General features: G+C 39.5%; 1 protein-coding gene across 3 annotated transcripts in view; it reads right to left on the reverse strand.

Moving 5' to 3' along the window:
• The window catches only part of sgcd (sarcoglycan, delta (dystrophin-associated glycoprotein)), a 523,297-nt gene that overhangs the window by 395,936 nt on the left and 114,972 nt on the right, over positions 1–12,389 (reverse strand). The gene's annotated exons all lie outside the window — the stretch shown is intronic.

Raw genomic sequence — 12,389 nt, forward strand, 5'->3', positions numbered from 1 at the left:
TAAATTATTGCATATTGTTCTAATGCGTGGCACCTTGAGACAAGAATATGTTGATTGACAGTCTATAAGTAACATGTCTTTCTTCACCCGTTATTTTTTAAAGTTTTATGCATTTTTATGTATAAAATATAAAAATCGCAAATCCAATCACAATTTTGTAGAGAAAAATTGCATTTAGGTTTTTCCTCAAAATCGTGCAATCCTCCTATTTGAGACCCATAAAATATGTTATTTTTTGCCAGAATACCATTGCTAGCAAACTTTGGTGACTTTTCGAGTATGTTTAAACCCTCAAAGGTTTGCCACAACAACAAAACTGATAAGGTCATCTTATATTCAGAGTTGGGTTGCCTGATATCGAGGATATACAAAACAAACGTTTGAAATTTGGGCCGACGATAACCTTTTATATTATCTTTATATCGTGAGTCCCGCAAATTTGACAGCAACAAACAAAGGAACACGTCCTATAACTCAATGCCAAATAAATTATTTTTCTTACAGGTATCATCGCTACAGGGCGATTAATAGCTAAACATGCTTTACTGCACATCGATACAATAAGTAATTACTAACAGCAAGCTAGCGCTCCTGAATGTAAACAAGTGGGTGGATCTATAAAAATATCGATTGCAAGGAAACAAAGTACAAGAGCCCTATAATGGATACTACAGTCACTACGTTTCCATGCACTAAATTAGTCTGATTTCTCAAATAGCGGGGTGATTATTTTATTTTAGCACAGATAACTAAATTCCTTTCCCGGTTGACCTATGATGTCACACTAGCCATCTGCTGATCCTTGCAACTTGTTTTAACTGATGTCCGCTGTAATTTTGGCACAGATTACAAATATTACATCTGTAATGGCTATGCTAATGTTAAACAGCAAACAAAAAATGATCTTAGATTGCGCAGCGATCATGACGCTACTACCAAGGATGCAGGTCCGATGCAAAGAAAGACAGGGGTAATAGTTTTTTCGAAGGAATTTTCGCACAAAGAATCATTGAAACAAAACGTTTGGACGTCTCAGAGTTTACTCAAAAGGCTCTTTGGATTGATGGAAGGAGTTTTAAATCCAAAGGAAGAGACCGTTTGTGACCCGGGCTGATTAAGTTTGCTATTGTTCTGGACTATCTTGCCAGTTGTGCGGAAAAATAATCAGTTTGGAGTGTACAAATGCAGCTTCATTGTCTTTCATCTCATTCGTATTTTGTCCGGGAGTCCGAATTTAGCCGGGATTTTACATTTCCTAAGCTACCGTCTTAAATAAATTTGTGTTTCTTTTTTTCTACCATCGATGCCCTTCAAAATGTTCTGTTCTTTTAATTTGTGACGCAAATAAACAGTCTCCTTCATTACAATTGTTGCTGTTTTTATTAAATGGTATCTGCTTCCGAGTTGTAGCGATATGAACGGTCCCCTGCGGCCGCACACACCCAATCGAGATATCTGGTTTCCAATCGCATAATCCAGGTGTGTTAGTACGACTTTTCAAAAATGGAACACATTGAGATGAATGTATTTCCATAGGTTGTAGGAGGCTTGGTTAGAGCTGAACTACTTGAGAAATCAGACTAATTTAGTGCATGGACACGTACTGAATGATACCGGTAACTATTGGTATTAGGACAAACCTATGGTATATAGCAGACCTGGGCAAATTAAGGCCCGGGGGCCCATTAAACTTTTCAATCTGGCCCACCGGACATTCCCAAATACTTTTTTTTAGATCTTAAGATGGAAACTGTAGCTGCCATTATGATGTGCAGTGATGTTTTTAAATGACCGTAAGTCTTTAACTATACCAAGTACAAACACAGTTTCCATATGCCTAAAATGCGGATGTCAAGGACAGACGTGGAAGGAGATTTTTACAACAAAGTTCTAAAGCTTAGTGATATATCAGATGTATCATATTATAGGTGGGGGTTTTTTAACCTTCACGTTCAAATTTCGCTGTGTTTGTTGCATTCTTGTTGCGTTTCGCTTGATTGTAAAATACTTCAATCGAGAGGGTGTGTAACATTCATATGTTGTCAAAATTCAGTGTTTTATCGTTTATAGTTAATATTGTAAATCCCAAATTCTTTATTTTCATGTACAAACCCCGTTTCCATATGAGTTGGGAAATTGTGTTAGATGTAAATATAAACGGAATACAATGATTTGCAAATCATTTTCAACCCATATTCAGTTGAATATGCTACAAAGACAACATATTTGATGTTCAAACTGATAAACATTTTTTTTTTTTGCAAATGATCATTAACTTTAGAATTTGATGCCAGCAACACGTGACAAAGAAGTTGGGAAAGGTGGCAATAAATACTGATAAAGTTGAGGAATGCTCATCAAACACTTATTTGGAACATCCCACAGGTGAACAGGCAAATTGGGAACAGGTGGGTGCCATTATTGGGTATAAAAGTAGATTCCATGAAATGCTCAGTCATTCACAAACAAGGATGGGGCGAGGGTCACCACTTTGTCAACAAATGCGTGAGCAAATTGTTGAACAGTTTAAGAAAAACCTTTCTCAACCAGCTATTGCAAGGAATTTACGGATTTCACCATCTACGGTCCGTAATATCATCAAAGGGTTCAGAGAATCTGGAGAAATCACTGCACGTAAGCAGCTAAGCCCGTGACCTTCGATCCCTCAGGCTGTACTGCATCAACAAGCGACATCAGTGTGTAAAGGATATCACCACATTGGCTCAGGAACACTTCAGAAACCAACTGTCAGTAACTACAGTTGGTCGCTACATCTGTAAGTGCACGTTAAAACTCTCCTATGCAAGACGAAAACCGTTTATCAACAACACCCAAAAACGCCGTCGGCTTCGCTGGGCCTGAGCTCATCTAAGATGGACTGATACAAAGTGGAAAAGTGTTCTGTGGTCTGGTGAGTCCACATTTAAAATTGTTTTTGGAAACTGTGGATGTCGTGTCCTCCGGACCAAAGAGGAAAATAACCATCCGGATTGTTATAGGCGCAAAGTTGAAAAGCCAGCATCTGTGATGGTATGGGGGTGTATTAGTGCCCAAGACATGGGTAACTTACACATCTGTGAAGGCGCCATTAATGCTGAAAGGTACATACAGGTTTTGGAGCAACATATGTTGCCATCCAAGCAACGTTACCATGGACGCCCCTGCTTATTTCAACAAGACAATGCCAAGCCACGTGTTACATCAACGTGGCTTCATAGTAAAAGAGTGCGGGTACTAGACTGGCCTGCCTGTAGTCCAGACCTGTCTCCCATTGAAAATGTGTGGCGCATTATGAAGCCTAAAATACCACAACGGAGACCCCGGACTGTTGAACAACTTGAGCTATACATCAAGCAAGAATGGGAAAGAATTCCACCTGAGAAGCTTAAAAAATGTGTCTCCTCAGTTCCCAAACGTTTACTGAGTGTTGTTAAAAGGAAAGGCCATGTAACACAGTAGTGAACATGCCCTTTCCCAAGTACTTTGGCACGTGTTGCAGCCATGAAATTTTAAGTTAATTATTATTTGCAAAAAAATAAAGTTTATGAGTTTGAACATCAAATATCTTGTCCTTGTAGTGCATTCAATTGAATATGGGTTGAAAAGGATTTGTATTCCGTTTATATTTACATCTAACACAATTTCCCAACTCATATAGAAACGGGGTTTGTACATTCTGGGTGTCTCATTCAGTAAAAAAATGTAAAAGTCTGTCATAACTTTTTTAGCATTCAATCAGACATTATTGTGAGTTTTTGTATTAGTGTTCCTAAAAATAGATATACCGGCCCCCAGACACATTTTATTCTCTAAATTTGGCCCCCCGACTTAAAATAATTGCCCTGGTATATAGGCCACTGTAAAATGAACAACAAAATGGCCTGTGTGTCTTAGAGCATACTTTAATTTTTTTTTTTGGCACCATACACTTGGACAATAATTTCTAAAGTTTTGAACTGAACTTGTGAGCCGCCAGTTAGACAAAGTTATACCACAAAAAAGAAGTAGCAAAAACAACATAACTAATGACAGCTTTGTGGATTTAAAGGCCAGTTCGAAACACTTCCCTGCCAAGTCGCAGGCACAGCTTGCGATAGCGATGCTTTAATGTCTTTTAAATGCCATTTTTAGCAGCGTGGCGACACACACTCACTACACAGTAAAGCTGGGAGATATCCGGACAGGAAACAAAAAAAAACAAAAAAAAAGTAGATAAGAGTCCTGAAAAGCTGCTGACCTAATGGTTTGGAAAAACAAATAAACAGTCATGCAGTGAGGAGGAGGCATAAAAATGAATGAATTCCTCGCAGGGGTCACTTTATGTCTCTTGTGTTTGTGTGTGTGTCAGTTAATGAACCCTCCAGAGTTGAAGCAGAAGGCCCAACACTCTTTTTACAAGATCATTTTACAGCATGCAGTCAATCTCCACCAAAGCCATCAGTGTGTATAAAAGCATATGTGCACCCATGAGATTTTGCAAGCTTGATTTATAACTGTGTGCGTGTGTGCGTCACAGATGCCGCCTTATGGTTTTACTGTGTGCTTCCGAAGCCAAATATATTTCTAAAAAGAAAGAATAAAGTACAATGGCAGAGACAAGCCGCACAAGTAATACGATTAACTGCTGACCTCAGGACACACGAAAACCACAGCGGGGATCTGTCGCGGGTTACGAAGACGCATTTAAAAGCTAGCTCGCATCGCCCGAGTGAGAAGGAGAAGTATGATGATGAAAAGGCTTCCCGCCACGCAGGCTAAAGGGGTAAATGTGCTTTGTCACAATAATGGTGTGTTCCATTTACCTCGGAAGTTGGAAGCCGGAGCTGGGAATGACGTCACAGCCGAGCTATGAGCGTTCCACTTACGAGGTGGGGAATCAAGATGGCCACATCCACGAAAGCCGTTCTTGTGCTTGCTTTCTCTGAATATAAACAACTTATGGGAAAATATGCACTTTTTTTAAAGGCCTACTGAAATTTTTTTTTTTAATTTAAACGGGGATAGCAGGTCCATTCTATGTGTCATACTTGATCATTTCGCGATACTGCCATATTTTTGCTGAAAGGATTTAGTAGAGAACATCGACGATAAAGTTTGCAACTTTTGGTCGCTGATAAAAAAAGCCTTGCCTGTACCGGAAGTAGCGTGACGTCACAGGTTGAAAGGCTCCTCACATTTCTCCATTGTTTACACCAGCAGTGAGAGCGATTGGGACCGAGAAAGTGACGATTACCCCATTAATTTGAGCCAGGATGAAAGATTCGTGGATGAGGAACATGAGAGTGAAGGACTAGAGTGCAGTGCAGGACACATCTTTTTTTGCTCTGACAGTAACTTAGGTACAAGCTGGCTCATTGGATTCTACACTCTCTCCTTTTTCTATTGTGGATCACGGATTTGTATTTTAAACCACCTCGGATACTATATCCTCTTGAAAATGAGAGTCGAGAACGCGAAATAGACATTCACAGTGACTTTTATCTCCACGACAATACATTGGCGAAGCACTTTAGCTACGGAGCTAACGTGATAGCGTCGGGCTTAACTGCAGATAGAAACAAAAGAAATAAACCCCTGACTGGAAGGATAGACAGAAAATCAACAATACTATTAAACCATGGACATGTAACTACACGGTTAATGCTTTACAGCCTGGCAAAGCTTAACAATGCTGTTGCTAACGACGCCATTGAAGCTAACTTAGCAACGGGACCTCACAGAGCTATGCTAAAAACATTAGCTATCCACCTACGCCAGCCAGCCCTCATCTGCTCATCAACACCCGTGCTCACCTGCGTTCCAGCGATCGACGGAGCGATGAAGGACTTCACCCGATCATAGATGCGGTTGGCGGCTAGCGTCGGATAGCACGTCTGCTATCCAAGTCAAAGTCCTCCTGGTTGTGTTGCTGTAGCCAGCCGCTAATACACCGATCCCACCTAAAGCTTTCTTCTTTGCAGTCTTCATTGTTCATTAAACAAATTGCAAAAGATTCACCAACACAGATGTCCAGAATACTGTGGAATTTTGCGATGAAAACCGAGCTTTTTGTATTGGATACAATGGTGTACCAATACTTCCGGTTCAACCATTGACGTCACGCGCATACGTCATCATACATAGACGTTTTCAACCGGAAGTTTAGCGGGGAATTTAAAATTGCACTTTATAAGTTAACCCGGCCGTATTGGCATGTGTTGCAATGTTAAGATTTCATCATTGATATATAAACTATCAGACTGCGTGGTCGGTAGTAGTGGCTTTCAGTAGGCCTTTAAACACGGCGGATGAAGCCGAAATGCTATTGCTATGAAACAAAATTAGTTTACACTAGGGCTGGGCGATATGGACGAAAAAGTATATCTCGATATATTTTTACTTAAACTCGATATTCGATATATACCTCGATATATTTTCCGGTGAAATTATACTGTGAAAAATGCATATATTTTTAAGAGTTCTTTCTTTATTCATAGTCATGTTTAAAGCAGCTAATATTTTCCCATGTGTACACTTTGTGCTTGTATCTTATGTCCGCAAGTAAACTCTTGTGCTTTACCTTGAAGGCGTTGGAATGTGTATTGGGAGTATGATGTACTCCCTTTTTACCTTATCTGTTTAGAACAATAAGGCTGTATTCCTTTCTGGTGCGGGAGGGGGGCTGTTTTCGTACTAAATAAGCTGTCTCTTTCCGTTTGATTTTTAGACCGCTTTTCGATGCCGCTATTAAGACTGGTCTCCTAAAGCTTTAGTGAACCTTGATCATATTCCTATTCTGTCTTGATGGTCCTTCTTACTCAACATATATGTCATCCGAAAGAATTTGGGATTGACCAGTGACTTTATTCCCTGAGAGGAAGACTGGTCTGACGCAACAATTCATATAAAGATTTTTCAGCGAGATTCACTGAAATTGAACTGACTGACAACTGTACTGTAAACAGTCAAGTGGCACTTTTATTAACCCAGTTAGTCAAGATGGGTATTAACAGCACAGAAAAGAAACTGTTTAAGTAGCACAGAATTACATAACATAAATAAAACAGAAAAATATTATTTCTATGTTAAAGAGGTTCATTTAGCCTACTAATGTGTATTTATAAATAGTTGATTACTAGCCTATATAAATCAACTATTTATAAATATTATTTCTACGTAAAATAAATACCATAGCTGTGCAAATAATACAAAATGTATCAAACTCAGATAAAAGATACATTTGCAGGCAGGCACTTTTTAAATCCCAGTCGACGATGTAATGGACTGTCACACACGTACGGTTCTGGTCAGCGCCAAGTAAGTGACTTTACTCAATTGTCTTCCTCACTTCGGCATACATTTTTGGCAGCATTTTCTCGTGCGAAATATGCCTGGCTTTGCAACTCGAGAACAGTTTTGATTTGGACTTACATGGTAAACAACTCAAATGAATGTTTTATCCAGACGCATATATTTGCCCAAATGTGGCCAAGTAGACGCATTGTGGGTTTCCTGGACGTCGTCTACTTCGCTAAAAGAAAAATCTAACGAAGAAAATCCTTCTGCCATCTTCCACTAGTTTTTTTAATATATAAATAGCCCGCTTGAATCTCTCGTCGTCCTTTGGGATGTCTGTTGTGATTTCCCTTCCTGGTTCGATGACCCCGCCCTATCTTGCCTCTGATTGGCCTGTCCCTAATGTTTTGCCTTTATCTCAACCAATCGTGACTCATCATAGAAAACAACCAACCAATCATGGATGTTCTGATACGTGCAAGCACGTCTTGGAAGGAGGAAGGGGAGGGGTTTAGTAGCCCAGGAGTGTTGAGAGGGAGAATCAAGGAACACAACAGTGTTTGGTCATTTTAACGTGAAATAAATGATATTGATATTACGATATTTTCTTAATTCATATCTTGTTTAAAAATATATCGATATATCTTACAAACTCGATATACAATATATGGCTCAGCCCTAGTTTACACTACAGTAACGTTACCATATATAAACGTTCATCCATCCATCGTACATGGCTGATTTACTGCGACAAAAACTGATCACGAGTGCTAATGAGGGGTATTGTAGAAGATTATATTATTGTTTACATTCTGAGCAGCCATCTTTGAAGACATCTTAGGGGTGGTGGTAATGTTCCGACTTTCTGAGTAGGAAATCTAACCTCGAAGGGCCTTCAAGTTGAAATTCCGACTAGAAACTTTCCAGGGATCTGAGCCGAGGATGACGTTGTGGCTTGTGCAGCCCTTTGAGACACTTGTGATTAAGGGCTATAAAAATAAACTTTGATTGATGATTGATTGATTGATTGATTGAGTCCAAGTACAAATTGAACGCACCACAAGTTATGAAAAAGTAATGCCCTTCTCGTCTGTGATCTAACCACAGGCGCCGTGTTTGGAGTTCAACTGAAATTACAGTAGCCTCAAAAGCCTTCAGGGATCACTAACTGGTGTACCGCGGTCCAAATCAGGAGCCAGATGTCGTCCCATACAAACCTGGACCTATGGTCGATGAATTATTGAAGTATTTGAAGTTTTGACACAGTGTTTTCTATATGCTTTTATAGAGTTTACGGTACTTTATGGATCAGGAAATACACTGACCAAATGCTTCAGAGTTAAACCGACCCACATGATACTGCTCAGCCAATCAAATCTGTCCTTTCAGGCAGAAAACATGGCGACTCTAAATGCAGAGACAGACGAGAGAGAAGCGAGTGACACGGAAGAACGAGTAATATCCACAGAAATCAGAAGGGGAAAGAATGAGACTTATACACAGAGGGAGGACAGAGATAAGTGAGCGTTCGAAGGGAAAACAACCTGTTACTTCTGCTCTCCCTCGCCCTGATCACTGACCATGGTGGACGGGACAGTGACGTAAGACAACTGAATAATAAATACAAACATGATGATCTGTAAGTACACAGCATAAACACTGCTTCCAAGCCAGAATGTATGAATTCATTTTTGTTCATTATTTGCTCTGGAAGCAACTAGTTTGTTTCATATTCAAAGATTTAAAAAAAAAAAAGAACAATAGCATTCTCGTTGCCATTGTTTATTTTGTATTACTGAGATTCATAATCCCCCCCCAACACCTTTCATTCTTTCAGAAAGTGAACTTAAAAGTCATGTTGTAACTCGTGTCTTTGGCCCTGTTTACACTGCACACCAAATCTAATTTTTTTGCCCTCAGGCGACACAGATTGGATTTTTTTATGCCAGTCTACACACTCCAAAGTGATTCAAATCTGATCTTTTGGCATCAGATTTAGGCCACATCTGGAGGTAGTCCTGAATCTAATTAGAATCTGATATTTTCAAATGTGACTTCAGTCTAAACGCAATGCGACCTGAATGCGACCTGTATGTGACTTTTTCGTCAGCTTTAGGCGCGTTACGTCACTCGTTTACGCGGGGAAAGACGCAGTCGCAAGTGGAAGTGGATACTTCATCACAACATCCGGTTTCGGTGAGCAAAGTCTATTTAAGACGACCGAATTTTCGGTGCATCACTTGTTAATAGTGCGCAAAAAATATGCTATATGTAATATATAAGAATATATATTTTTAGTCCGAAGAAATAGCGATTGTTGAAGAACCGGATTTGACGCTTTGGAGCATTTGCTTACGTGCAAGTTGAAAAATAAAGCTCATGTACTGTAGATCGACACTCATCTACTTAACAGCCTTTAAAAATTAGAAACCTTCCAAACAGATTACACTATATACATTCATTCATGCATTATATTAGTTTTAAGTACTTTTCACGTAAAAAAACACAAATTTTAAGGTGTTGCGACTTTTATTTATTTTGTAGTCGTCGCGACTTCCTCCCAGTCAACTTCCTTTGTTTTCCCTTTATCGAAGTGCGCATGCAAGTGACGGCGAGGCCAGATTGGAGCCAGATTGGGGCCTTTGCGCGTTTACACGGAGTCTGATAAAAATCACATTTTACTTGCAATGTCAACAGTCAGCTAAAAAAATCATATTTAAAAATAATCTGATTCAAATCTTTTTGGCCTGCAGTGTAAACATCGACATCATCGTCATTTTTGCAGTAGGATCCTTAGAACAACCGAACCCTCCTGTTGCATAAAGGATCTATGACTCGTGTTTATACATTCCTAAAATCGGCAGAGTAGTCCGGTCATATAGAGGATCTTAGTACGGGTGTCCCAAAACAACTATTTCACTTCCAATATGATACAGATGTTAGAGCCTTGAGTCTTGGTAGAAATATTAATTTGATATCAGTACAAATCATAGTACATAATTGTATTATTTTGTAGTGTGGAATGTAGGGCTGGGCGATATATCGAGTTTGTAAGATATATCGATATATTTTTAAACAAGATATGAATTAAGAACATATCGTAATATCGATATAATTTATTTCACGTTAAAATGACCAAACGCTGCTAATTTTATTTTGTTCCTTGTTCTCCGCCACTCCTCCTCCATGGGCTTGTACGTATAAGAACATCCATGATTGGTTGGTTGTTAACTATGATGAGTCATAAACCAGGAAGGGAAATCACAAAGTGCCTGCCTGCAAATTTATTTTTTTTATCGGAGTTTGATACATTTTGTATTATTTGCACAGCTATGTTATTTATTTTACGTAGAAATAATATTTTTCTATTTTATTTATGTTATGTAATTCTGTACTACTTTAACAGTTTCTTTTCTGCGCTGTTAATACCCATCTTGACTAACTGGGCTAATAAAAATGTTTACGGTACAGTTGTCAATCAAAATGTTTACAGTACAGTTGTCAATCACTTCAATTTTGAATATAGATGGATGGATGGATGGATGGATGGATGGATGGATGGATAGATGGATAGATGGATAGATGGATAGATGGATAGATAGATAGATAGATAGATAGATAGATAGATAGATAGATAGATAGATAGATAGATAGATAGATAGATAGATAGATAGATAGATAGATCTTAATTGATTCCTTCAGGAGAGTTCCCTCAGGAAAATAAAAATTACAGCAGCAGTGTACAGAATTGAGATCGAATCTAAAAAGTAAAAAGTAAATAATAAATAATGGGGGTATATGTTATTGTTTTGCATCCCCTGTCATCGTAGTACCCACCCTCGCCCCCAGAGAGGAGTTGTACAGTCTGATGGCGTGTGGGACAAAGGAGTTTTTGAGTCTATTAGTCCTGCACTTGGGATGAAGCAGTCTAGCACTGAACAGGCTCCTCTGGCTACTGATAACGGTATGCAGAGGGTGACTGGCATCATCCATGATGCTCACTAGTTTTTCCACAGTCCTCTTCTCTGCCACCGTCACCAGTGAGTCCAGTTTTATTCCGATCGTAGAGCCGGCCCACCTGATCAGTTTCTCCAGTGTGGAGCTGTCCTTCTTAGATGTACTGCCTCCCTTTATATGTATCTATATATGTTTACTTTCACCGAAAAATATATCGAGAGATATACACTATATTGCCAAAAGTATTTGGCCACCTGCCTTGGGGCTCACATATGAACTGGAAGTGGCATCCCATTCCTAACCCATAGGGTTCAATATGATGTCAGTTTACATTTTGCAGTTATTACAGCTTCAACTCTTCTGGGAAGGCTGTCCACAAGGTTGCGGAGTGTGTTTATACGAATTTTCCACCATTCTTCCAAAAGCGCATTGGTGAGGTCACACACTGATGTTGGTCGAGAAGGCCTGGCTCTCAGTCTCAATTCTAATTCATCCCAAAGGTGTTCTATCGGGTTCAGATCAGGACTCTGTACAGGCCAGTCAAGTTCATCCACACCAGACCCTGTCAACCATGTATTTATGGACCTTCCTTTGTGCACTGGTGCACAGTCATGTTGGAAGAGGAAGGGGCCCGCGCCAAACTGTTCCTACAAGGTTGGGAGCATGGAATTGTCCAAAATGTTTTGGTATCCTGGAGCATTCAAAGTTCCTTTCACTGGAACTAAAGGGCCAAGCCCAATTACTGAAAAACATCCCCACACCGTAATTCCTCCTCCACCAAATTTCACACTCGGCACAAATTTCTCCTGGCAAACTTCAAACCCAGACTCTTCCATCAGAAATTTCACGACTGGATTTGTTGCACAGGTGGCATCCTATGACAGTTCCACAGTGGGAATCACTGAGCTCCTGAGAACGGCCCATTCTTTCAAATGTTTGTCGAAACAGTCACTAAGCCTAAGTGCTTGATTTATACACCTGTGGCCGGGCCAAGTGATGTATTTATTTATTTACATTTATTGATTAGGACACCTGATTCTGATCATTTGGATGGGTGGCCAAATACTTTTGGCAATATAGTGTATATCGAATATCGAGTTTAAGTAAAAATATATCGAAATATACTTTTTCGTCCATATCGCCCGGCCCTAGTGGAA

This window comes from Entelurus aequoreus, linkage group LG05, assembly GCF_033978785.1.
Source record: "Entelurus aequoreus isolate RoL-2023_Sb linkage group LG05, RoL_Eaeq_v1.1, whole genome shotgun sequence".
Taxonomy (NCBI): Eukaryota; Metazoa; Chordata; class Actinopteri; order Syngnathiformes; family Syngnathidae; genus Entelurus; species Entelurus aequoreus.